The 25946-nt window shown below is 44.5% G+C and overlaps 2 long non-coding RNA genes across 2 annotated transcripts; both read right to left on the bottom strand.

The window, feature by feature from the left end:
- Positions 1 to 3763: 3763 nt before the first annotated feature.
- LOC132813395 (uncharacterized) lies at positions 3764 to 7478 on the bottom strand. The gene is made up of 2 exons (XR_009644064.1): positions 7436 to 7478; positions 3764 to 4008 (listed from the first exon to the last, which is right to left on the bottom strand). It is a non-coding gene; the product is annotated as an uncharacterized LOC132813395 (long non-coding RNA).
- Positions 7479 to 7498: 20 nt separating this feature from the next.
- LOC132813394 (uncharacterized) lies at positions 7499 to 24150 on the bottom strand. Its single transcript, XR_009644063.1, has 3 exons — positions 24048 to 24150; positions 10120 to 10224; positions 7499 to 7541 (listed from the first exon to the last, which is right to left on the bottom strand). It is a non-coding gene; the product is annotated as an uncharacterized LOC132813394 (long non-coding RNA).
- Positions 24151 to 25946: the final 1796 nt, after the last annotated feature.

The raw sequence follows: 25946 nt of genomic DNA, 5'->3' as shown, positions 1-25946 counted from the left end.
TCACAGCACACTCCAAAAGCTTGTACTTTCCAAATAAACCTGTTGGACTATAACCTGGTGTTGTGTGATTCATAGGTTTGCCCACCCCACCCCAACACTGGCTCCTCCACATCAGAATCCTGATAGACAGCCCCACTGAAACTGAAGTGCCTGTCAGATACTTGAGGGAGCCACAGGGGTGTATGTTTTAACCACAAAGTGCGAAACTGAAGTAGACTTTCTAACTGACCATTGTCATGGAGATAATACTGAGAGAGAGTCTCTATTCAAAGTACCAAACCACAAAAGGTATAAGAATGGGAGCTTTACATCGGACAGGTGGGGCTTTACCTGATATTGCCTGGAGGTGTTTTGCATGTACACTATCCAGGTAACTGCCATGTCTCATCAATAAAGACTCAAAGAAGACCTCTCAGAGTTCTGCTAATGTAGTTGTTGCTATCCAGCATGGTTTAGGAATATGAGTACACAGCAGTCAGTCTTCACAGTGGAGGATACGAAGAACATGCCAGTAATTGATAAGGAGACTGAGGAAGGTGAGGAACTAGAAACAACCATTATCACGAAAGAGGTAGAGCTGGGCAAGCTAATGGAGCTAAAGATAGATAAGTCTCTTTGCCCTGATGGAATACATCCCAGGATATCAACAGAGTTAGTGGGAGAAATAGCAGCTGCACTTAGAGTTATAACATCCTGCAGCAGAGACAGGCCCTTTGGCCCAAACTGGCCCATGCCGACCAGAATGTCCATCCACGCTAAACCCCATTTCCCTGCACTTGGCCCATCTGCTTCTGACCCTTTCCTATCCATGTATTTGTCCAAATGCCTTTTACCTGTTGTGAGAGTGTACCCCCCTCAACCACTTCCACTGGCAGCTCTGTCCATATACATACCACCCCCTGTGTAAAACAGTTGCCCCTCAACTTCCCTTCTATTCTTTCCCCTCTAACCTTCAACTGATGCCCTCCAGTCCTAGATTTCCTGGGAAAAAGACTGAATGCATTCACCTTATCCATGCCCCTCATGGTCTTACACACTTCTAGAACAGTACCCACTCAGTTTCCTCTGCTCTAAACAAAAAAAAATCCTCGCTTGTCCAACCTCTCCCTATAACTCAGACCCCTGAGCCCTGACAACATCCTTGTAAATTGTTCTGCACTTTTTACAGTTTAATAACTGAAACCTACACTGCATTCATCATATTTCCAGTGTTTCCCCACGGCGCTGGAACCAACGTGACAACGCCAATGGATTACAGTCCATGATCGAGAATGAACTCCTTTACAACAATCCCGTTTTCATAGTATTTCCCAAGGTGCAGGTATCCTTGTGTCTTTCTGGTTGTATGGTTAATTAAAGACTTGTCCTTCTACAAAGCAAAGCAGTGGCTTAATTGTTCCTGGGAAACATGCCATGATTTTTCAGACTTCCAAAAACAAATGAACTCTCTCTCCACAGTCACCACACTAACATGGACTTGGCTGTACCTCAGTATTTTTTCCAGTCACACTCTTATTTGGAATATTCGCCCATGGACAGAATACACACCTTTCCTTCCACAGGAAAAGGCCAATGAATATTCAGATCGGCACGGATCAAGTAACTATCAAAACTGAAAATGAGGTTCAATTTGAATTTCTCATCCACAAATCTACCCTTTCGGTACCCTACAACTGAGAAAACAACTCACCATATTAATACAAGATGGATCTTTAAGACAATTATAGTATTAAATTGTAGTTTCATGTTTCCCAAAGTTTTAACTCTCAGTCTAACAATTTCTCTTTCTTCTGTGAACTGAAATCCGAACCAATCTCCTCACTCCTTTCCTCCACACCCAGTTCTCACACTCTCTCTCCTCTCTTTGAATTCAGTTTCCTAGCTCTTGTCTGCGGACTAAGAACCAAATCAATGAGTCTGACTCTGAGTCCAGCAGGGTGGGGCGGGGGGTGGGGGGCGTTGTTGGTGAATCCTCTGATGACAACCATCCTGCATACATTGCTTCCTGCACACTCTGGCCAAAACCTGTCTTACTAAAATGAACCAAATTAGAACTCGATATGCAGGCCCATCTTTGTCACTTTCCATTAAAACCCTGAATCTTCTCAAAAGAGTTCTGATAACTTTCTACAAAATGCTGCACCACTGATAGCCTGATCACATCTCAGGGGCGCCAGGAAACGGGCCATTCCCCTGGGTCCTGCTCCAAGGGAGAGGAAGATGCCAATGACAGATTAATCCTTCACAAACACAGCCTCCTTCCCAGGCACTGTGCATATTCCCACAATAGGCCAGCACTGTGCCCATACACTGGTCTCCTCTCCTACAGCACGTGCTCCCGATCATACAGGAGTCCGGGAGATTGACAGCAGCTGCTCCCCAATATATCAGAATCCCGACAGTATGGAAACTTCGGCCAAACAAGTCCATACCGACCCTCCAAACAGTAACTTACACAGACCCATTCCCCTACCCTATATTTAACTAATATTATGGGCAATTTAAAATGGCCAATTCACCTGTCCTGCACATCTTTGGGATTGTGGGCAGAAACCGGAGCACCCGGAGGAAACCCGCTCAGACACAGGGAGAATGCACAAATTCCATTTTTGGCTGGAATCAAAACCGGGTACCTGGTGCTGTGAGGCAGCAATGCTAATCACTGAGCCGTCTCTATGGACGGGAAGGGGAGAGGCTGGAGAACTGGGGTAATGAGATTGTAAACAATGAATGAATGTGGAGGACACTGGGGGATGGACAGGTCAGTGAGGGACAGGAGCAGTGTAGCAGCAGGAGGGGATCCTAGACAAACTGAGCAATGGGAGAGTCTGACAGGAGAGAAACTACAGGAAGGTTCTGTTTGGAGGCTGAGGCAGGAACAGCTGGGAGACAGTATGGCCTGGTGGCTTGGGCAGGTTTTCTAATCAGCCTCTTCAAAGATGCTGTTCCTCAACTCTGAGCCCGATCCTCCTGGTCCAGAGGTAAGGACACTGCCACTATTTTCTGGTGGGCAAGGGATACGGGGACTGCCTTTCAAAAAGGAACTCGCCTGTGTTGGTGACATTAACAAGACTCAATACACAGTCACTGACAAAATGCTGGTGTACTTGAACTTCATCCAGAACATTAACACCTATAACTGGGTAACGCAAAACCCGATATACAGAGTTAAATCCTGGATATTAATAACAGATTTGTGCATGGGAAATCATGTCTCATGAATCTGACTCAGTTTTTTTGAAGAAGTAACAAAGAGGATTGCTGAGGTCAGAGCATGGACATGATCTACATGGACTTCAGTAATGTGTTTGACAAGGTTCCTCACGGGAGACTGGTCAGCAAGGTTAGATCGCATGGAGTACAGAACTGGCCCGAAGGTAGAAGGCAGAGGGTGCTTTTCAGGCTGGAGGCCTGTGACCAGTGGAGTGTCACAAGGATCGGTGCTGGATCCACTACTTTTCGCCATTTACATTCATGAATTGGATGTGAACATAAGAGGTATTGTAAATAAGTAGGCAGCTGACACCAAAATGGGAGGTGTGGTAGACAGGGAAAAAGATTACCTCAGAGTACAAGAGGATCTGGATCAGATGGGTGATGGGCTGAGGAGTTCAGGTTAGAAGAATGCGAGCTGCTGCATTTTGGAAAAGCAAACTTTAGCAGGACTTAGTTTATAATAAGTTCCTAGGGAGTGCTGCTAAAGAAAGAGTCCTTGGAGTGCAGGTTTCCTAGTTCCTTGAAGGTAGAGAAGCAAGCAGATAGATTAGTGAAGGCGGCAGTTGGTCTGCTTGTCTTTATTGGTAAGAGCATTGAGTGTAGGGGTTGGGAGGTCATATTGCGACTGTACTGGACATTGATTCGGCAACTTTTGTAATATTCCATGCAATTCTGGTCTCCTTCCTGTCAGATGGATGTTCTCAAACTTGAAAGGGGTCCGAAAAGAAGTCCAGGATGTTGCCAGGGTTGGATAGGCTGTTTTCCCTGGAGCGTCAGAGGCTGTACGGTGACCTGAAAGAGATTTTTAAAATCAGGCCGGACATGGACAGGGTAAATAGACAAAATATTTTCCCTGCGGAGGGGGGAATACAGAACTAGGGGACTGGGAGGGGAGGGAAGGCAGAGAGGGGGTGGGCGGAGGGTCAGAGGGTGGGTGGATCGAGAGGGTTGGGACAGAAATGGGTGGGGGCAGAGGGGGGAGATAGAGAGGGGAGGCACAGAAATGGATGGGGACAGAAAGCAGGATTAGAGAGGAGGGGAACAGACGGGGGGTGTACAGCGGGGGCGACCGACGGAGGGGAGAAAGAGACAGGTGTGCGACCGACAGGGGGGGACAGGCCAACAGATTGTGGGATAGACCAACGGGGGGGGGGGGTGCGAACGACGAGGTGGGGGGGCGACAAAGGACTGACCGACAGAGAGCGGGGGGGAACCAGACAGAGTGGGGGGAGACGGGGGAAACAGAGAGGGGGAAGATGGAGAGTTATTTTATAGATCTACAACTCAACCCTGTTCGTGTTTTCTCCTCCTCACCTTACTTCCCTCTGAAGGGCTCAGAACAACTGCATAGTTCCTGGAAAGTGGAGTTTCACTGAGATCAGGTGCTGAATGTGGCATTTGGGAGAGTGACATTTAATGGAATGCGCTGGTCAATAAATGGACTCTGGTTCGACTCCACTGTCTGTGTGGTGTTTGCACATTCTCCCTGTGTGTCTGGGTGGGCTTCCTCTGGGTGCTCTTAATTTCCTCCCACAAATCCAAAGACATGCAGGTTAGCTGGATTAGCTTTGGGTAATGGTAGGTTACAGAGTTAGGGTGGAATGCTGTTCCGATGTTTGGTATGGTCTCATGGGCCGAAAGGCCTTCTTCCACACTGTGGGGATTCTGTCACTGAGTATAGGGGTTAGGAGGTCACGTTGTGGCTGAGTAGGGCATTGGTCAGGCCAGTGTTAGAATACTGCATTCAATTGTAGTCTCCCTGATTTCAGAAAGATGTTACCAGAAAAGGACTCAACCTCTTAATGGCAAGTTCCTGGGAAGTGTTGACAAACAAACAGACCGTGCAGTGTGGGTTGATAGTTCCTTGAAAATGTGGTTGAAGGTGGACAGGTTGGTGAAGGTGGTGTGCGGTATGCTAGCTGTTATTGGGCAGTGCATTGAGGATAGGAGTTGGGAGATCAGGTTTCGGTTGTACAGTTTATTGGCTTGGCCACCTTTGGAATCCCCAGACTGCTTTCAATTCCAGTCTCCCTCTTACAGGAAAGATGTTGGGAAATTTGCAAGAGTTCAGAAAAGATTTACAAGGGTGTTGCCAGTATTGGAACATTTGAACCATAGGGAGAGGCTGAATAGGCTGAGGCTATTTCCCTTCAGCACTGGACACTTTAGGTGGCTTTATCGAACTTTATAAAATTATGAGGAGCTATGATATGGTGACTAGTCATGGTTTCTTTTTTCCCAGGGTAGTGGAGAACAAACGAATAATGTAAATCTTTTTTCCAAGGTGAGAATGACATATTCTAGAGGAGAGATGGCAAGTTTAAATGATATGAAAACCGAACCAACTGAAGATGCTGTAAACCAGGAAGAGAAACAGAAGTTTCTGGAAAAGCTCAGCAGGTCTAGCAGCAGGTGTGAAAAGAAATTAGAGTTAACGTATTTGAGGAAGGGTGACCAGACCCGAAACTTTAACTGAGTTTTCCTCACAGATGCTGCATGACCTGCTGAGCATTTCAACATCTGTGCAAGTTTAAAGGGAGTTGTTTGGAGTATATACCCGAGAGGAACTTTATGGAGTTTATAAATTGAAGTGAGACCACATCGGGGAGTAATGACAGAAGTTTTGGTCCCTTTAGTTAAGGAAATACATCATTTCATCAGAGGCATTTCACAGAAACCTGACTGGGATGATCCATCGTTTGCAGGGATTATCTTTTAAGAAAAGGCTGAAGTGGTTGGGACTCCACTCACTGGATTTGGGAAGAATGAGAAGGGATATCATTGTAACATGTAGGATTCTTAAGGAATTTGACAGGGTAAATACTGAGAGGATGTTTCCCATCATGAGGGAGTCTGGAACCAGATTCTGGGTCAGTCACGGAATCACGGGTTCTGTTTTAGATTCGTCAAGATTAAGGCAACACCGACACGGGTCAGGGGTTTCAGTAGCAATGGAGCTGGGGTGAAGTGGAGACAAGCAACGTTTTAGAGATTGGAATTCCTGGTGTTTGTGATTGTGTAGACGACTGATCATAAGGTCACCTTGGGGTTACAGATATGACAGCAATATTGTGAAGAGTGTGGTTCTGTCTCAGACAGTTTCCAGGGAGAGGGAGGGGCTCAGCAATCAGGGAAAGGAATTTGTAATAGCAACTGAAGGCAACGAGATTAACCACTACAATGTTTCATTGGAGGAAACTGCAGCCAATCGCGTAGTGGGAATGTGATGAGCAGTTTGATAACTGAGTAATGGAGAGGGATGATGGGGAGGGAGAGCTGGGCATTGTCAGTGTACATGTGAAACCGAACACGGTGCTTTTGGACGATGTCACCTCCTGGCTGTATGTAGGTGAGAAACAGGAGGGACCAAGGAGAGATCCTTAAGGGACACCACATACAAGGAATTCAGAAAGGAAAGGGAGAGTCGGGATGGAGTATGTGTTTGCACCAACGGTGGGTCAAATTTTTTTTGTAGCAGAATGGGAGAGAAGGACATAAAGAGAAAAGACAGACAGATAGAACAAGGAACAATATCTGTGAATTGGTGAGGGGGAGTGGTGAGGAGGCAGTGCAGCCCAACTCCAAAAACACTATTTCTACATCAGTGACGTCACCCAACTCACCCTAGTCTCAGCTCATTTACTGAAATACTCGTCCATCCCGGTGTTATCTCCAGACTTCGTTATAAAACACACTCCTGGCCAGCATCCCACATTCAACGTACATGCAATCTCAAGAGTATCTAAAACCCTACTGTCCAAGTGCTCACTTGCACCAAAACTTGTTGATCCACCAACAAGCAACAATTTAAAATTCTCACTCTTGATGTAATTCCTGGCTGTGAACATCCCTGTCTCCCTGCACCACACAACCTGTGAGGCCCCGACAACTCAATTTCTTTCAGACTCCCAACGATGTGTTTATTCATTGCTTCTCTTGTCTGGCTGTTTCTCCTGTTGCCAAGGCAACACAGTCTGGAATTCCCACCCTAACTCTCTCAGACCTGCTTTCCTCCTTTAAGGTATTCCTGAAAACCTGTTTATTTGGCAATTCTTTTGATCACCTGACCTAATATCCCCATCTGTGGCCTTATGTCAGAAGCTCTCAATAGTATTTTTGTGGAATTGTAAACGTGATAAAAAAACAAACTGTTGTTGATTTGCACATACATTGTCAACTCTTCACTGTCGCTGAGTGAATAATCTATAACAGCACTTACCCAACCACATTGTGGGAGCACCTTCACCACACGAACTGCAGCTGTACAGGAAATCAAACATCACCCTCTCCACAGGCAATGGGGCTTTGGCATTAATCACTGGAATCTGTGGAGAGAGAAACACACAGTTGATATTTCAGGGAGTGCTAAATGCATTATAATGGAGGGAAAATGGGGCAGAATTTGGATTTTCAAATTTGTGTTGTACAATGTACACTAAGTTCTGTAAAACCTCTCATTCCATACCGTAAAAATTTCCTCTTCCTGGTCAATATGTCTTTCCTTCCCCCTGCCCTGCACCTTCACACATTTCCAATGCCTTGGTCACAACAACACTGTGCTGTCAGTGAAGTTTATCATGTGGTTGGGTATTGTCCCGCCCCTCATTCACTCCGATTGGTTGAAGGAACAACTAGCACCTCTAGCCCCCGTTCCCCCACCCCATCAATAATCTGAAGCCCATTGTGGGCTGGAGCATGCTCAGTGCTTCCTGCTTTTGCTGCTGTTCATCAGGTATGAGAGAGAGAGGGCTCATCCCTGTTTCTCCTGATGTCAGACAATAACAACAACCACCTGCATTGTATGGAGCCTTTCACATTGACAAATCTCCTAAAATGCTTCACGAATGATGGAAACGTTGATTAAAGCACAATTTTTAGATACATCTTCAAGGCGGACAGAGTGGGGGTGAGGGAGGATATTCCAAATGTCTGGAGCTGCCGAGGACACAATCGTGCAGTGATATAGGTGGGCAACAGCTTATAATGGAGACAGTTAGTGGCTAACCATAGGTTAAGAACCCCATGTCGAAGCCCCCTACCCCACACACCAGGCCTTGTTCTCACAGCCTGTCATTACACACTACCTATGGTTAGCCACTAACAGTCTCCATTAACAGCGAGTCACCCTCCCCCAGCCATATCGTTATCCACTCCTTTATCCAACCGTTCTTCTCACTCTATCCCCACCTATCCTTTACTCCTTATATCCTCCCCCCACACTATCTTCTGCAAATAAACTGACTTTTTTTCCCTCAGTAACATCTGTTCTGTGGAAGGGACACCAGATCTTAAACTTTAACTCTGATTTCTCTTCACAGATGCTGCCAGACCTTTTCCAGATCCTCCTGGTTGTTGTTTCTGTTTTACATCTTCCGCAGTTCTTTTGGTTTTAATTTACCGGGAGTTTGTAATTCAGGTCCTACAGCCTCTGTCCCAGTCTCTGCTGTCTCTCCCACCCCCACCCAGTGACACTGCATCTGTACAGCTCATGGACAGGTGTCGTCTTGCTGGCCACATCCCTCATTCACTCCCATTGGCTGCAGGGGCACACAGACTCTCCTCCCATTGGTCTGGAGCTGCCATCAAGCCGGGCACCATTGTCATGAGAGTGGACCGCTAATCCCTCTCCCTGCCCTGGGATGAGCTTCATCATTCACAGTGAATGGGGAAGTATCACAGAGCACAGGGGCTGGAGGCTATTCAGCCCATTGGGGCTGTACTCTCTCCCTCTGGAGATGCTGCAAATCTGTCCCAAGTACCCTCCCATGAGCCCATAGCCTCCCAAATCTTTCCTTAAAAAGTAAAATTCCAAGTCTGTTTCAGAATACCTGCTGAATCTGTGTCGTTCAGACTGTTCCAGATGCTCAGAACTTACTGAGTAAAATAGTGTTCACATTTTCACCTTGTATTATTTGCCAATTACTTGAAAGTAGTTATTAAAAACCGTGACAGGGTTAACAATTCCTCTCTCTCTTTGCAAATTCAAGACCTTGGAACCAAACCTGCACCAGATCAAAATCACTGCTTCACCTTCTCAGCTCCAAGGGTAATTATCTGTGCTTCAGCTAGCTCTGCACAAAAAAGAGGAATGCATCTTAATTTATTAAGATCAAAGAAACAGACCGTCGGTCCAAATCGTCTGTGCCAACAAGGAATCCTAAACTAATGGCTATTGGCCTGCATCCATCAAAACCCTTCCTATTCCTGTACCCAATTGGAAGCCTTTTAAACGTTGTGATTTTTTTCAGCCTCCACTACTTCATCTGGTAGCCCCTCCCATACACACACCACACTCAGCTTGAAAACGTTGCCACTTAGATCCCTTTTAAATCTTTGCCCTCTCAACTTAAACCCATGTGTTCTAGTTTTGAGCCCACCTAACCTAAAGGAAAAGGTCGCCAGCTGCTCACCTCATCCACGCCCCTCGTGATTTTATAAATCTCCATGAAGTTACCTCTCAGTCTTTGACTCTCCAGATAAAATAGCCCCAGCCTATTCAGCCTCTCCCTGTAGCCCAAATCCTCCAATCCTGGCAACGTTTTTGTAAATCTTGTCCAAACTTTCTCAAGTTTCACAACATCCTTCCTAGAACAGAGTAATTCAAACTGAAAACAGAATTCCAGAAGTGGCTTATTCAATGTCCTGTCCAGCCACAATATGGCGTCCCAGCTTCTGTATTCAATGCATTGACCAATAACGGAGAGCGTTAATGGAGTCCCATTTGCCAACGGTTCACCATCATCCCTCTAAATCCTCCCTCTTCATGTACCCAAACAGATGCCTTTTAAAAGCTGCAATTGTACTAGCCTCCACCCCTTCCTCTGGCAGTTCATTCCATACATGCAACGCCCTCAACATGAACAAGATGCCCCTTTGATCCCTTTTAAATTTTTTCCCTCTCACCTTTTTATTGCACTCATCATACATGATGGAGTGTCCTTTCCGAGTTTTCACGTCGCTCGTCGACAAAAGACAAACCCCTATCCAGCGAAACCACAGCTGAATGATCTAAAATGGGAACGATAAAACAAAAAAGGTAAAAAAAGTTAAAATAATAATGCGAAGCAGAATCTCAAGCGAGGACAAAGATGAGCTAGGATTATTTACCGTATTGACTAGGTAACCACTCATCATTTGTTGTGTATAGCGTGCCCTGTTGATTAAACTAACACCAGATTACCCCCCACCAATTACCTAAGTGATCTAAAATACTACAACTTTATTACTAAAACAGAAAAAATTAAAATATTAAACTAAAAATTAGTTAAAACCAACTAAGAACTATAGAAGCATTAAAAACATTAAAAACATCGAAGGGAGTTATTAAGAGTCCATAAAAGTCCGGAGGAGCTCGAGAGTCAATGACAAAGACAAGTTTGCGACATCCTGTGCAAAGGATTTAAACTTCGCGATCCCGAGGGTCTTCATCAAATCTGAGTTCTTTGAAAACCATTTCCCTCGGGCTCCCATCACAAACCCATAGAAGGATACTTTTCCTTTACCGATAAGGTCCATTATCTCCTTCTCAAGGTGTTGATATTTCTTCGTCTTTTCGTCCCAGGCCCCTTCGAGGGAGTTTATTTGGAGATCAGACCTAACTGTTACATCTATGACAATTATCTGCTGCTTCTTCGCCACGATGAGGTCCGGTATCCAGAGTTTCCCGGCCTCATCCTTAATGCTAGGTTCCACATATATTGTCCACCCGTATTTCTTGATATATTTAACTAACTCCTCAACTATTCTGTTGTGTCTCTTAATCCTCATATTTTTGACAAAGGGACACCAACCAGAAATATGTGCTATTGTTTCCGAGGGATCATTACATCTTCGGCAACTTTTGATGTTAAATGGCCTGCCATACGATAATGTCGCCCTTGTTGGATATAAATTCGTTTGTAATAACAGTGAATTAATCACTTTGGACGTTCTCATAGAGTCTGTCCTCTTCAACCAGTTATTGGAGATACTATCGTTCTTGTAGTAGTGTGCCCCTGCCCCTTGACAGGGGAGGGCCATCCATTTCTGTACTTCTATAGTTCTCCAACTTGCGTAGTTAGAACTCGCAAATTCTTCCATCCCTTCGTCTTCTTCCATAATGGTATCTCCAACATTCGACCCTTGATTGATACACGGATTCCAGATGTTCTCCAATACCTTTAAACTACTCATTTTCCGCATCTTCTCCTTCACACTACTGCCTTCAAAATAAAATGAGGCATGTAGTATTTCATCCGTCGAATTCTGTAGTGTACCATACTTCCTCAGAATCGAAATCGGTATGAATACTGACAGACGATTTAATGCCAGGCCACCATCACGGGCTTTTGCATAAAGCACCCCGTCCGTAATAGATTGAGGAAGATGTAAGATTTCCTTCACCGCATTTTTAATAATATTATCTAGTTTACTAAGATAGTTAAGAGAAACTTCCGCTAAAGTGAGATAAAAATACAGTCGAGGGAAAAAGTATGTTTTTAAGATCCCAAGTTTCTGGCCAGGTTTTAGAGGGGACCTTTTTAAATTCTCCACCCATTCCTCTAACTGCTTTTCCCATTCGGTGTTACTGACTCCCACCCATGGGTCAATTTTGGCCCCAAGATGCTTGTCAGTAGCACCCTGTTCTATAAACTGTATAATCCCCCCATTAATACTCCAATTTACTACATCGTTATATATAAAAGTTTTATTTTTATGGGTAAGATAAAAGCCCTTGGTTTTATTAATATTAATCTCCATTCCGGTATTATTACAAAATTTCTCCACTATTTTCAAATTGCACACCATTCCCTCATAAGTTTCACTAATCAAGGCAATGTCATCTGCGAACGCAAACGCTGCGCAGTGACAACCATTTCCATCCTCCCCAAGGAATATTCCTTTTTGTTTCTCTTCAATTGTGCAAAGTAAAGGATCCATAACTATGTTAAATAAAATTGGTGATAAAGCATCACCCTGTTTTACCCCCCGTAAAATGGGAATATTCCCAGTTTTACAGTTAGAACCCTCTACTTGGGTAGAATTATTATCATATAAGTCTATTATCAATTTAATAAATAATACCGGAAGGTGAAGCCTTCTTAATGCAGTAATAATTAATTTGTGTCCTATCGTGTCGAAAGCTTTTGCCAAGTCTATAAAGACTACAGCTAAATTTTTCTTCCTCTTCTTGACACCTTTCATAATATTCTCAAGGATTTTAATATTTTCCTTGCATCCTGAGATACCGGACATAAAACCTTTTTGACGTTTGTTTAAACTTATTACCTTATTAAGCCTACCTGCCACGATTTTAGTAAAAAGTCTGAGCAGGATTGGCCCGATAGTTATTGGCCTCCAATTATCTATATCTTTAAGTTTATCTTCACTGCTCACTTTTGGGATTAATACTGTTCTACTCGTTTTTAACCTATCTGGGATCCTGCCACTTTGTAGCCAAATGCTATACACCCTAGGCAGTATTAAATTATCTTTATTAAAGACTTTAATAATCTCCTTTAACGTTACCCCATCTGGTCCTGCGGCGGTGTTCACGTCCATCGCCCTTAAGGCCTGATCGACTTCTTCCACCGTCACAGGACCAGATGGAGCAACATCCATGGATTCCTCTCTCTGATTTTTGTATTTGGCAAAACCCCTTAAACTATTTTTCTCATTAATAGTCATTAGTTTTTCTTTAAAATATTCCTCCAGTTCCTTCTCGCTTAGGGGACATTTACTATTAACCGGGGCTCCCATTAAAGTTCTTGCCAAATACTGCCTTTTACTTTTATACAAGACTTGTGCCTCTTTAAACTTCCCTTTTTTCCCACTATATCTCTTTAAAGCATTGTTTACCTTCCTATCTTTCTTTCGTCCATTCTCCTTAGTTTTGGTTTTTATTCTATTATTACCACTTATTTTACTCTTCCTATCATCCTCCTTCCTCTGTCCTAATTTACCTACAATCTCCCCCATAATCTTATTAAACTCTTTGCAACCATTTTTACCCTTCTTCAGGTCTTCCTCCATTATTTTTATCAAATCTGTAATTGAGCTATTTGGACATTCCCTAACATCAATGATGTCCTGATTCTCCTCTTCTACGCTCCTATCGGGTATCAGGTCACTTTCAATTCTATCATTATCCTCTCCTTCCTCTTCATCAATACTGTTGGGGAGCTCCTCTAAATTTAAATCCTTCTTACTAGATTTATTTTTCTTGTTTATTAATCGTCTCTTGTCTGATATTTGTTTTGCAGTTTTAGACCCCATCCTATCCGTTATCAACTTATTAATGTTCCTGCAACCACTAAATTCAGAATCCAATTGTTGCAGCATTTCAGTTTCCTCTCTGGACCATATACCCCTTTTATTTCCATCGTTATTCCCTATTTTATCCGCCTTACTCCCTTTCCTTTTCTCATTTCTTAAACTAGGGTGTGCATGCCTTTCATGCTGTCCCAGACCTCTGGCCGATTTAAATTTTAATGAGCACAGCTCACATTGAAAGGGTTTCTCTGAATCTTCCTCTACATTCCTATCATTAACGTTACTACAAATACCTCTACTACCATCCCCATCTCTTTTACATTTCGGATAGTGGCACGCTACTGCCTGATAACTACCCTCCCATTTACATTTGCTACACCTTATCCTAACCGATTTAATCCCTCGACATACTTTTAAATGCTTTCTAAATAACCCAGTAGTATTGTAGATGTTATTACAATAACTACATTTAAAATCTTCTATAGGGTAATTAATTATAATTTCTAATTTATCAGTTTCTCTATTGGACAGGTGGTATAATCCTACCCTCATCTTCCCCCTCTTGTCTCTCTAAAACTCCACTTCGATTAAAATTAAAGGGCCCTTTAAAATTCGAATTAAAAATTATCCGGCTCTTAAATGGACTTGGCTGTAGAGGGGCCTTCTCTCCCAGCACTGTTTTTCGAATTTTGTCACTATTCTGGACTATCTTAAAGGTTTCCTCGTGCCTGCCCGAGGACAACCTTGCTGGAATAATTCGTAGGGTCTCATCCGTCTGTGTCTGAATTGAGACGGATTGTACATCCGATATTGGCTCGCACACTTTACACACGGAGCCGCCAAAAGCCACCGTGCGGGGCAGTTATTTACCCGGTCTCCCACCCAACCGGATACTTTGGTATCAGCCATAACGCCTTCGCCAAAATTTTGTTTCCCGTAGACCGACAGGTCACCAGCCGTCTCGTATCTTTTCTACCAGGTCGTATTAGCCGAACTATATCGAGTAATGCTCAGACAACGGTTAAAACGATCAAGCCGCCGTGGCGCAAAGCACCAGTAAAATCAGGTTAAAACCAAAGATAAAATCGATGGTAAAACACTAACAAAACTAGACTAAAACGCCACTAAAACAGTTAAAATCGCCCCCGTCAAGAGCTTCCTCGTATAGTCCGTTGCCAGGGGGAACCACGAGGATGTTCGACCTAACTTTGCACTCGGTAAAATACGTAAAAACGAATGCAAAGGTGATTACGCAGACACCGGTCTGAGACCAAAACCATAAAAACACTGTAGTCACATCCCCCCTTAAGCCTGTACCCTCTAGTTCCGGACCCACCGAACTTGGGAAAAAGTCCCTGACTGCTCACCTTATCCTTGCCCTTCATGATTTTAGAAGATCACCTCTCAGCCTCCAAATCTCCAGGGAAAATAGTCCCAGCCTATTCAACCTTTCCCAATAGCTCAAACCGTCCATCTCCGGGAAAGTCCTTGCAAATGTTTTCTGAACCCTTTCAAGTTTCTCAACATTATTCCAAGAACAGGAATATTGGAACTGACAACAGAATTCCAGAAGGGCCTTCATCAGTGCCCTGTCCAGCCACAATATGACATCACAACAGCTGCATTCAATGCATTGACCAATAACGGGGAGCGTACCAAATGCTGCATTCACTCCCCCGCCTACCTGTGACTCTACTTTCAGGGAACTATGAACCTGCACTCCAAGGTCCCTTTGTTCAGCAATGTTCCCCAGGACATTACCATTAAGTGTATAAGCCCTGCCCTGATTTGCCTTTCTAAAATACAACAGCTCACATTTATCCAAATTGAACTCCATCTGCCATTCCTTGCTCCAGTGGCCCATCTGATCAAGATCCTGTTGTATTCTGAGCTAACCTTCTTCACTGTCCATGACATCTCCAATTTTGGTGTCTTCTGTAAACCTACTGACCATACCTCATATATTCACACCCAAGTCATTTACTTAAGGGCCCAATATCCATCCTTGCAGCACACTGCTGCTCACAGACCTCCAGTCCGCAAAGCAACCCTCCATCATCATCCTCTGTCTCCTACTTTCAAGGCAATTTGGTAATGGCTTGCTCTCCCTGCATTCCATGTGATCTAACCCTGCTAACCAGTCTGCTTTGTGGAACCTTGTTGAATGTCCATATAAACAACATTCACTGCCCGGCTTAATCAATTTTCTTTGTCACTTCAAAACAGTCACTCAAGTTAGTGAAACACAATTGTGCATGTACAAAGCCACAGTGAGTCTCCCTGATCATTCCTTACCTTTCCAAATAGATGGATATCCTGTCCCTCAGAATCCCTTCCAACAACTTGCCTGCCACTGATTCAGGCTCACTGTTCTCTTGTTCCATGGCCTCTCCTTACCACCTTTTTAAAATAATGGCACCTCACCTGTCGTTATGAACGATACAAATATCACAGGAGAGGCCCAACAATCAGTTCCCTAGATTTCCAGAAAGTTCCAGGATACACCTGATCAGGTTCCAGGGCTTTATCCACCTTGATGCGATTTAAGACATCCAGTCCCACCTCCTCTGTAACATGGACACTTTTCAAGTTATCACTGTTTATTTCTCCAAACTCTCAAGCTTCCATAGACTTCTCCAGTAAAAATGACGAGAAATATTTGCATATATTTCACACCCTCTGTGGGTCCATAGGCAGCCTTGTTGACCTTTAAGGAGTCATGTTGTCTGGTCCAGTTAATCTTTTGTCTCTGATATATTCGTTTAATCTCTTTGGATTCTATTCCAGGACATCCCAGAAAGGCCTACTTCACGGACCATAATTTTCCCCTGACTAGATCAACAATGCCCTCCATCACATACCCTCCACTTCCCGCACCCCTGCCTTTACCCCACCCCTCCAGCCACAATAAATAACATAACCCTGTGGTCTTCACCTTCCATCCCAATAATCTTCAGATACAGTGCATTAACCTCTGTTATTTCTGCTACCTAAAGTCAGACACCACCACCAGAGACATATTTCCATCCCCAACCCTATCTGTGTTCCGCAGAGACCATTCCCTCTGCACCTCCCATGTTCGGTCCACACCCTTCCACCAACGCACGCTCCACACCCTTGACCCTCCCTTGCTGCCATGGGAGATGTAAAACATGCGGCCACGCCTCCCTCTGACCAAGACCCCAAAAGGATCTTTTCACATCAGGCAGAGATTTGCCTGCACATCCCAAAACCTCATCTACTGCATCTAGACACTATGGAAAATTCAACATGGTTCATCCAACTAACCTACACATCTTTGGACTGTGGGAGGAAAATGGAACACCCTAAGGAAATCCTCACAGACACTGGGGAGAATGTGCCACCTTGAACACAGATAGTTGCCCGAGGCTGGAATCAAACCCAGGTCCCTGGTGCTGAGGAAGCAGCGCTAACCACTGAGCCACAATACTGTGGGGTCTTCGGTGCTGATGTGCTGCCCCACTGATACCTCAGTCACTCACCCTGCCTCATTTCCTAAGAGGCAGTGATGATGTAGTGAAATTATCACTAGACAGTTAATCCAGAGACCCAGATAACGTTCTGGGAACCCGGGTTTGAATCCCATCACAGCAGATTTTGGAACGTGTATTCAATAAATATCTGGAAAAAATAATCTAGTGACGACAAGGAATCCATTGTTAATTGTTGGAAAAACCAATTTGGTTCACTCATGACCTTTAGAGAAGGAAAATGCCATCCTTAGCTGGTCTGGTCTGCATGGGACTCCAGACCTATAGCAATGTGTCTGCTCTCTGGGTAAATGCAGCAATAAATGCTGTCCGAGCCAGTGACAGCTTCATCCTGTGAATGAAGAAAACACGTCAGGTTTTGTTCCTTCTCTAGTAGGAACATCCTACAAACTGATTTTGAAATGTTCTCGTACACACTGAACAAATACCTTTCCATCCAAGCCCTTAACACAACAGCACTCCGAGGCTACGTTAGTAAAGTTAAAACCACTTATCATTGCATCCATATTATTCTTACAGATAACTGAGGTCTCCTGGTAAAATTGTGTCTCAATTCCCAGCTGACTATTGGGAGAGAGTCTATAATACAATCCCAGTAAGATGGTCATTCCTTTCTTATTTCTCAGTACCAACCAAATAACTTGCCTGGAGGTATTCCCAGGAATATCCTCCCGAACCCAGCCAGAATGCTATCCCTAATCAAAGATGCCGCTCCCCCGCTCTGTTTCTCTCTTTCTATCCTTGCTATTGCATCTATACCCTGGAACATTAAGCTGCTAGTCCTATCCATCCCTGAGTGATGCCTCTGTAATTGCTGTAATATCCCAGGCACATGTTCAAAACCATACCCTGAGCCCACCTGCCTGACCTGTCAGGTCTCTTGCACTGAAATAAATGCAGTGCAACTGGTCCGTCCCACCTCATTCTGTGACTTGCTCTTGCCTGCCTTGACAGTCTGACCGGTGAACAGTACCAGCCTCAGACTCACCTCTTTTCTCACTATCTCTTTAGGTTTACCCCGACTCCCTCACTGATTTAATGCCTCCCAAGTGGCACTAGCAAATCTCCCTGCTCGTCAGGACCCCATGCTTTCCCCTTCCTCTGCAATTGGTACCAATGTACAATGTCCTCCCAATGGTTAATATCCCTTTTGAGAATATTCTGCTCCCTCTGAGAGACACTGGCACCAGGGCAGCACCACCCCATTCTGATGTCTCACTGTCAGCTGCAGAAACGGCAGACTGTGCCCCTGACTAGAGAGTCCTCTATCACCATCGATCGTATGGAACTGGATATACCTCACATTATGTTAGAAGCCAGTCTCAGTACCAGTAACTTGGCTGTCAGTGCTACATTCGCCTGAAAGTCTATTACCACCTACATTTTCCAAAACAGTATACTTGTCTGAGATGGGGATAGCCACAGGAGACTCCTGCAGTACCTACCTACCCCTCCTAGCTTTCCTGGACGTAACCCATCCACCTGACTATCTACAAAATCCTGCAATCCTGAGACTGCCACCTATCGAATTCCCGAGCTCCTATCAATTCGTCACTGCCTTTAATCACTCCTCCACCAATCCATGCGATCCAATAGGATTTGCAATCACACTTCCTGCAGACATGATCATCAGGATCATTGAAACTCTCCCTAATCTCCCATATCCGACAGGAACAGCACGCCACTCTACAACAGGCCATCTCTCCGCCTTAACAATCTACAGACCAAGACAAAGGCACAGTCTTACTGCTTGATAAATACTGCCCGAGAATAACTTAATGCTTACGTTTCATATCTTAAACATTTAATCAAGAGACCGTAAGACATTAAAAAGAAATCCTCACCTGACTCATGATTGTAGATTTAATAAAATAAAACTGACTAAGATTGATATTTGAAGAGACTGAAACTCACTGAGCTGATCCCCAGCTCTGAGTACTTCCAAGGGGGAGGTCCTCTGAGGGCAGCTGTGAAATGTCACTGTTTCTCTTCTCTGCCCACTCCATTAACTTCACAGCAAGTCAGCTTAGAGAGGTCATTGCTTGGTTTTATTCACTTGGGGTTGCCTTTGCTGCCCAGACTAGTATTTATTGTCCCCCTTTACTTGTCTTGGAGAAAGTGGTGGTTAACCGCCTCCCTGAAATGCTGCAGTCCATGTACACCACAGTGATGTTTGGACAACAATCCCCCTCTGGCCCCACAACCGTCCCTGTCTCTGGAAGCCCCTCCCCCTTCAGAAATTACATTTCTGTGGCATAAGATTTTTATTTGGATTCATTTTTGTTTAATAAACTCCCTCCCCCCACTAAAAAAAAGTGAAATATTTCGCCCCCAAACAAATCTGTTGATTGACCTTTTGGAGAGGCCGACACATGGACGTTGCAGTATTTTATCTCAAATTGTACACGTAGAATGACAGAACATTCTTTTAAACATTGCTAAAAAGGGAGGCAATGGCTTAATGGTATTCCTGCCAGATGAGTGACATATGCAATGTTCCGAGGATTAGGGATAGAGTCCCAACATGGCTGATGGTGGCATCGGAATTCAATACAATCTAGAATGAAAAGGCAAATGATGACCATGAAACTATTGTCGATTGTTAGAAAACCAATCTGGTTCACTCATGTCCTGTAGGAAGGAAACTGTCATCCTCACCTGGTCTGGCCTACATGTGACTCCAGACCCACAGCAATGTGGTTAACTCTCAACTGCCCTCAGGAAAACTACTTTAAAAACTGTTCACAAATACTCCGCAGGTATCACTTAAAAACTGGCTGTTCCCATTGGGAACACGTGAATTTCTGAACGGCCTGAACTAAAACTGAGTTTCAACTTCACCTTCTCCCTGTCTCCCCTCGCTCTGTTTTCATCTAACTCCAAAACACTCATTGAGCCAAGAAGCCCTCACAGTGTAGCCCTGTCATTTGTCATTGTCTGCTCACACCTACACTGCCCTCAGCCTCCTGTACTGTTCTAATGCATTTCAATGGGAGCTCAGGGACTGCACCTCATCTTTCAATTCAGCCCTTTGTAACCCCAGAGTCAACATGGACCTCAGCAGTTTCTGAATGAACAGACAGTTGTCAGAATCTGAAACATTCCACCTGAAAAGGTACTGGAATTTGAGTCCAAAAGGACTTTTAATGGGAACTTTGCAGGTAATTGAAAATATGAAGTTTACAGGTTAACATCATGAAGTGGGTGATTGGGTCTAATCTGAGAGTTCTTACAATGAGATGAGGTATTATTTGGATAAATCTGTACTCCCTCTCACGGCAATATCTCCTTCCTCAGCTGCAGGGCCCAGAACAGAGCACACACCCAAAGGGTGATCCAACCACGATTTTGTACATCTTTCCGCTTTACAAAAGCATTGGAGATATTTTCCCACAAACAGAACAAACCTTTCTCCTTCCACAGTTAAATGCCAATGATATTCAGATCCTGATGACTCCATTGACTGTAAAAACTTACTTTTGAGATCCCAACGTCAATTATTCTGATTTAATATTCTATGAAATGAATTCACAAAATACTCAGTCAATACAGGAAGAATATAAAGACATACTTTTTTCTTGGTATGTGCTTGATGTGTAAATGCCTCTCTTTAAATCGTACACACCCGCCCCATCCTAGGAAGGGGACATGTCCATGCCCCTCACTGTACCTTGCCCCCAATAAAGATGGCGGCCATATCCCAGGACCTATCACCGCCTGAGGGCCACAGCCATTTTCCCATCTGCTGCAAACTCGGAAAAGAGTTTCTAATTCAGACTAACAACCCGCACAGAGTGTAATTAAAACTTCCCAGTCTAAAGTGACTCATTATCTCCCTGTCTCCGAGGCCACTCTCCCCTTCCATGTTTGCCTCTCCCACATTCACCAACGGCCGAGTCACGTGGCTCTGCACAGGCGGAGTTACTGGTGACGTGTCATCCCACTGGCCACGCCCCACATTCACTCCCATTGTTTGGATGACCAGCTGGTTCCACTTGGTCCAACAGTCCCACCCCCTTTGCCTATTGGTCCGAAGCTTCCACCAATCAGCTGGACCCCATTGTGAGGTCAGTGGTGGGATCCTCCCCCTGCCTGAATCAAACCCAGAAGGTGGATGGATGGTGTCAATCAGGAACAACAAGCAGGAGGTGCTGGGAAAGCTCAGCAGGTCTGGCAGCATCTGGGAACAGAAATCTGTCCAGTGGCCCTTCCTCAGAACCGATGGGAGCTGGGAACATTAGAATCCTGACAGTGTGGAAACAGGCTATTCGGCCCAAAAAGTCCACAGCGTCCCTCCGAAGTGTATCCCACCCAGACCCATTCCACTACCTGACCCTATTACTATATATTTCTCCTGACTAATGCACCTAACCTACACATCCCTTAGCATTATGGGAAATTTAGCTTGGCCAATTCAACAAATCTGCAGATCTTTGTACTGCAGGAGATAGGGGTTAAAGAGTAAATAATGGGCAGGTACAGAACCCAAAGAGAGACCAGTACATTTGGAAAGACAAAGGAGTGGATTATGATCAGGCTGGGATGGTGCATAGCTGTTAATGGAGGGGACAGGAACCGGTGTCTGGCAGCATCTCAGTGGTGGTAATGGAAATGGCAGAAGATGATCCACATTTTGCTGCAAAAACAGACCCCGAGCTTCCAGCTGCCTGTCACTTTAACACACGAGCCTTTGAAACCCATACATCCAACTGCAAGGATAGAACCCTCCCTAAGTTCTTACCTTCCACCCAGATACAACACATCATCCTCTGCCATTTCTACCACTTACAATCAGACCCCACCACCAGACTCTTAAGGAGTTTGACAGGATAAATCGTGACAGGATGTTTCCCATCATGGGGGAGTCTGAAACCAGCTTCTGGGTCAGTCACGGAATCAAGGGTTCCACTTCAGATTCATCAAGTTTAAGGTGACACCGACGCGGGTAAGGGGTTTCGGTAGCAATGGAGCTGGGGGGAGGAGGAGACAAACAACGTTTCAGAGATTGGAATTCCTGGTGTTAGTGATTGTGTAGATACCTGATCAGAAGGTCAGCTTGGGGTTACAGATATGAGAGCAATATTACAAAGAGTGTAATTCTGCCTCAGAGTTCTCAGGGAGAGCGAGGGGCTCAGCAGTAAGGGAAAGGAATTTGTAAGGCAATGGGTTTAACCATTATAATGCTTCATTGGAGGAAACTGCACCTAATTGAGTAGTGGGAGGGTGCTAAGCAGTTTGATAACTGAGTAACAGTGGAGTAATGGAGAGAGATGATGGGGAGGGAGAGCTCTGCAACAATTACTGACTGAGCTGGTCCGGTCCTAAAGGATATAGCTGCTCAACTGAGTCTGCAGCAGGTTGTAAGGGAACCAACAAGAGGGAAAAACATACTTGATCTCATTGTTATGAATTGACCAGCTGCAGATACATCTGTCCATGACAGTATCGGTAGGAGCGACCATCACACACTCCTTTTGGAGACAAAGTCTTGCCTTAAAGTTAAGAAAAATCTCCATTGCGTTGAGTGGCACTATCACTATTCTAAATGGGATAGAATTTGAAGAGATGTTAGATCTTAAACCGGGTACCTCTGAGGCACTGTGGGACATCAACAGCAGCAGAACTGTACTCCAGCACAATCTGTAATCTCATGGGTTTGTACATTCCGCTCTCACCCATCACAACGGACAGGAAAGGAGGGCATGCCATGAGCAGCACCAGGCATACCTAAAAATGAAGTGCCAACCTGGTGAAGCTACCAAACAGGACCATCTGCATATCAAACAGCATCAGCAGCAAGCAATAGAGTGAAGTGATTCTACATCCAATGGATCAGATCAGAGCTCTGCAGTTCTGCCACACCCAGTTGTGAACGGTGATGGACAATTAAACAACTCACTGGAGGAAGCATCACAGATATCCCCACCCTTACTGATGGACGGGCCTCACATGTACAAGCACCAGATACGACAACAGCATTTGCTCCAGAACTTGCCACCCACCAAGCCAAGTACCGCTCCAGCACTGGCATCGAACAACAATGTAGAACAGGCATGTTCAACACAAAAACACAGGGCAATCCAATCCAGGAAATTTCCCTCTATCAGTCCACACTCGATCAGCAGTAAAGTGATGGAAGATGTCACCAACAGGGCTACCACGCAGCAGCTGCTCAGCAACAGCCAGCTGAGTGACACTCATTCTAGGCTCCACCAGGGCCACTCAGCTCCCGATTGTGTTACTGCCCTGATTCACAACCTGACAACCAGCTGAATCCCAGAGGTGAGGTGAGGGGGACAGCCCAGTCCCACTCCAACACCACTATTTCTAGCTGATTCTACCCTTGTCTCAGCTCATATACTCTCATCCACCTTGTGTTATCTCCAGGCTTCAGTAGCTAAACACACTCCTGGCCAGCTTCCCACATTCGACCTCCCTGTCATCTCAAGAAAAACTAAATGTCTGCTACCCTAGTACTCCTTTGTACCAAAACTTGTTGAACCTTCAAAAAGCTCCTATTCATAATCAACAGCATAGAGCCACAGAGATGTACAGCATGGAAACAGACCCTTCAATCTAACCTGTCCATGCCGACCAGATATCCCAGCCCAATCTAATCTCACCTGCCAGCATCCGGCCCACATCCCTCAATTTAAAATTCTCACCCTTGATGTAATTCCTGGTTGTGACCATCCCGAGCTCGCTGTATCTCACACCCTTTGAGACCCCGACAACCCATTCTGTTCGAGACTCCCAATGATCTGTTAATTCATTACCTCACCTGTGTGGCTGCTTTTACAGTTGCCAAAACAACAAGGTCTGAAATTCGCAGCCAAAGCCTCACAGGTCTGCTTTCCTCCTTTAAGACATTCCTCAAAATCTGCTTATTTGGCAATGCTTTTGGTCACCTGACCTAATATCATCCTTCTCTGGCCTTATGTCTAAAGTTCCCAATAATATTTTTGTGAAATTATAAGCAGGATAATGTAACTACAAACTGTTCTTGATTTGGACATTATCTTCAAATCATCACTGTTGCTGTAATGAATAATCTATAACATCTCTTACCGAACCACATTATGGGAGCACCTTCACCACACAAACTGCAGCTGTACAAGAAAGTCAAGCATCACCCTCTCCCCAGGCAACAGGGCTTTGGCATTAATCACTGGGATCTGTGGAAGGAGAAACACAGTTGATGTTTCAGGGAGTGCAAAACGGATTACAGGGAATGAAAATGGTGCAGAATTTGAGAGTCAGAAATGGAAGGAAAATACACTTGCTTATTGGAAAAAGGAATTCTTGACTGTCAAAGATTTTCCAGAAAAATATTAATAAGCAGCACATGGTCAGGGGCTGGGCGGCAGTGAAAAGTTAACTTACTAAAATATCTGTAAAAGTTATAGTAAAATACTAAACAGACCAAAGATACACCCATTGTTCGAGACTGAGGAAGCTAGATATTAACAAAGTGGTCATGAGGGAGCCCAGAGATGAAGCAGAACAGTGTAAGTTGTTATGATCTCACAGTCATAGAGATGTATAGCACCGAGAAAGACCCTTCGGTCGAACTCACCCATGCCAACCAGGTATCTAAACCTAATCTATTCCCATTTGCCAGCACTTGGCCCATATCCCTGTAAATGCTTCCTAATCATATCATGTATCTTTTTAGATGCCTTTGAGTTGTACGAGTCTCCACCACTTCTTCTGGCAGCTCACTCCACCCACTGCATGAAAGAATTGTCTGTTAGACCCCTTCGAAATTTTATCCATTCACCCTAAAGTAATGCCCTCTTCATCTGGACACCAGCACTCCGGGGAAAACACCTGGTTCATTTACTCTATCCATGTCCCTCATGATTATATAAACCTCCATAACATCACCGCTCAGACTATGGCACTCCAGGGAAAACAGCCCAGCCTTTTATGCCTCACCCTGTAGCTCAAATCCTGCAACCCTAACAACATCCTTGTAAGTCTTTTTTGAAACCTTTCAAGTTTCACAGCACCCTTCTGATAGGAGGCAGGCCAGAATTCCACACACTATTCCAAACGTGGCCTAACAAATGTCCTCTACAGCAACATGACCTCCCACATCCTGTACTCAGTGCTCTAACCAATAAAGGAAAATATACTGAACACCTTCTTCATCATCCTATCTACCTGTAACTTGACTTGCAAGGACTATGAACCTGCAGTCCAAGGTCTCTTTGTTCCGCAAACGTCTCCAGGGCCTTGCCATTCAGTGTATAAGTCCTGTCCTGATTTGCTTTTCCAAAATGCAGCACCTCACATTTATCTAAATTATACCCCATCTGATCAATATCTCATTGTAATCCAAGGTAACCTTCTTCATTATCCACAATACCTCCAATTTTGTATAACCTGCAAACTCATTTACGATACCAAATCATTTAAATGAATAATGAAACAAATCCAGAAATAAACACCCATTTCTCTGAGTTTGAATGTGCTCTGTGTAAATCCTGCCCAATGAATCTGTACCAGAGAAAGGCTGCACATGTGCCTGGCTGCACCTTGCCCCCTACAAAGCTGGCGGCTCCGCACGTGTCCAGTGAATTCTTGCCCCAAATAAAGATGGCGGCACGCACCCATGCCTGCAGCCACACTGAGGCAATTCCCCGTTTTCTGAAAATACGAGATTGGGATGTTCATATTTGTGTTTTCCGATGTGCACATTTTGTTTGTAAAACCTCTCCGCTCACACAGAACCTCTCTCACCTCCTGCGGTTCCACAGACAGCCTTGATGTTTGCGGGTACCTATTCTCTGCCTGGTTACTCGTTTGTCCTTAGTGTGTTTGTACAATCACTTTGGATTCTCCTTAAACCTATTTCCTAAAACTATCTCATGTCCCCTTTTTAACCTCCTGGTTTACCTCGAGTGTACTCCTACTGCCCCTATACTCCTCTCGGGATTCACACAAACCCAGCTCTCTGTACCT

Source organism: Hemiscyllium ocellatum, unplaced genomic scaffold, assembly GCF_020745735.1.
Source record: "Hemiscyllium ocellatum isolate sHemOce1 unplaced genomic scaffold, sHemOce1.pat.X.cur. scaffold_366_pat_ctg1, whole genome shotgun sequence".
Classification (NCBI taxonomy): domain Eukaryota; kingdom Metazoa; phylum Chordata; class Chondrichthyes; order Orectolobiformes; family Hemiscylliidae; genus Hemiscyllium; species Hemiscyllium ocellatum.
This window is presented reverse-complemented; position numbering and strand designations above follow the sequence as displayed.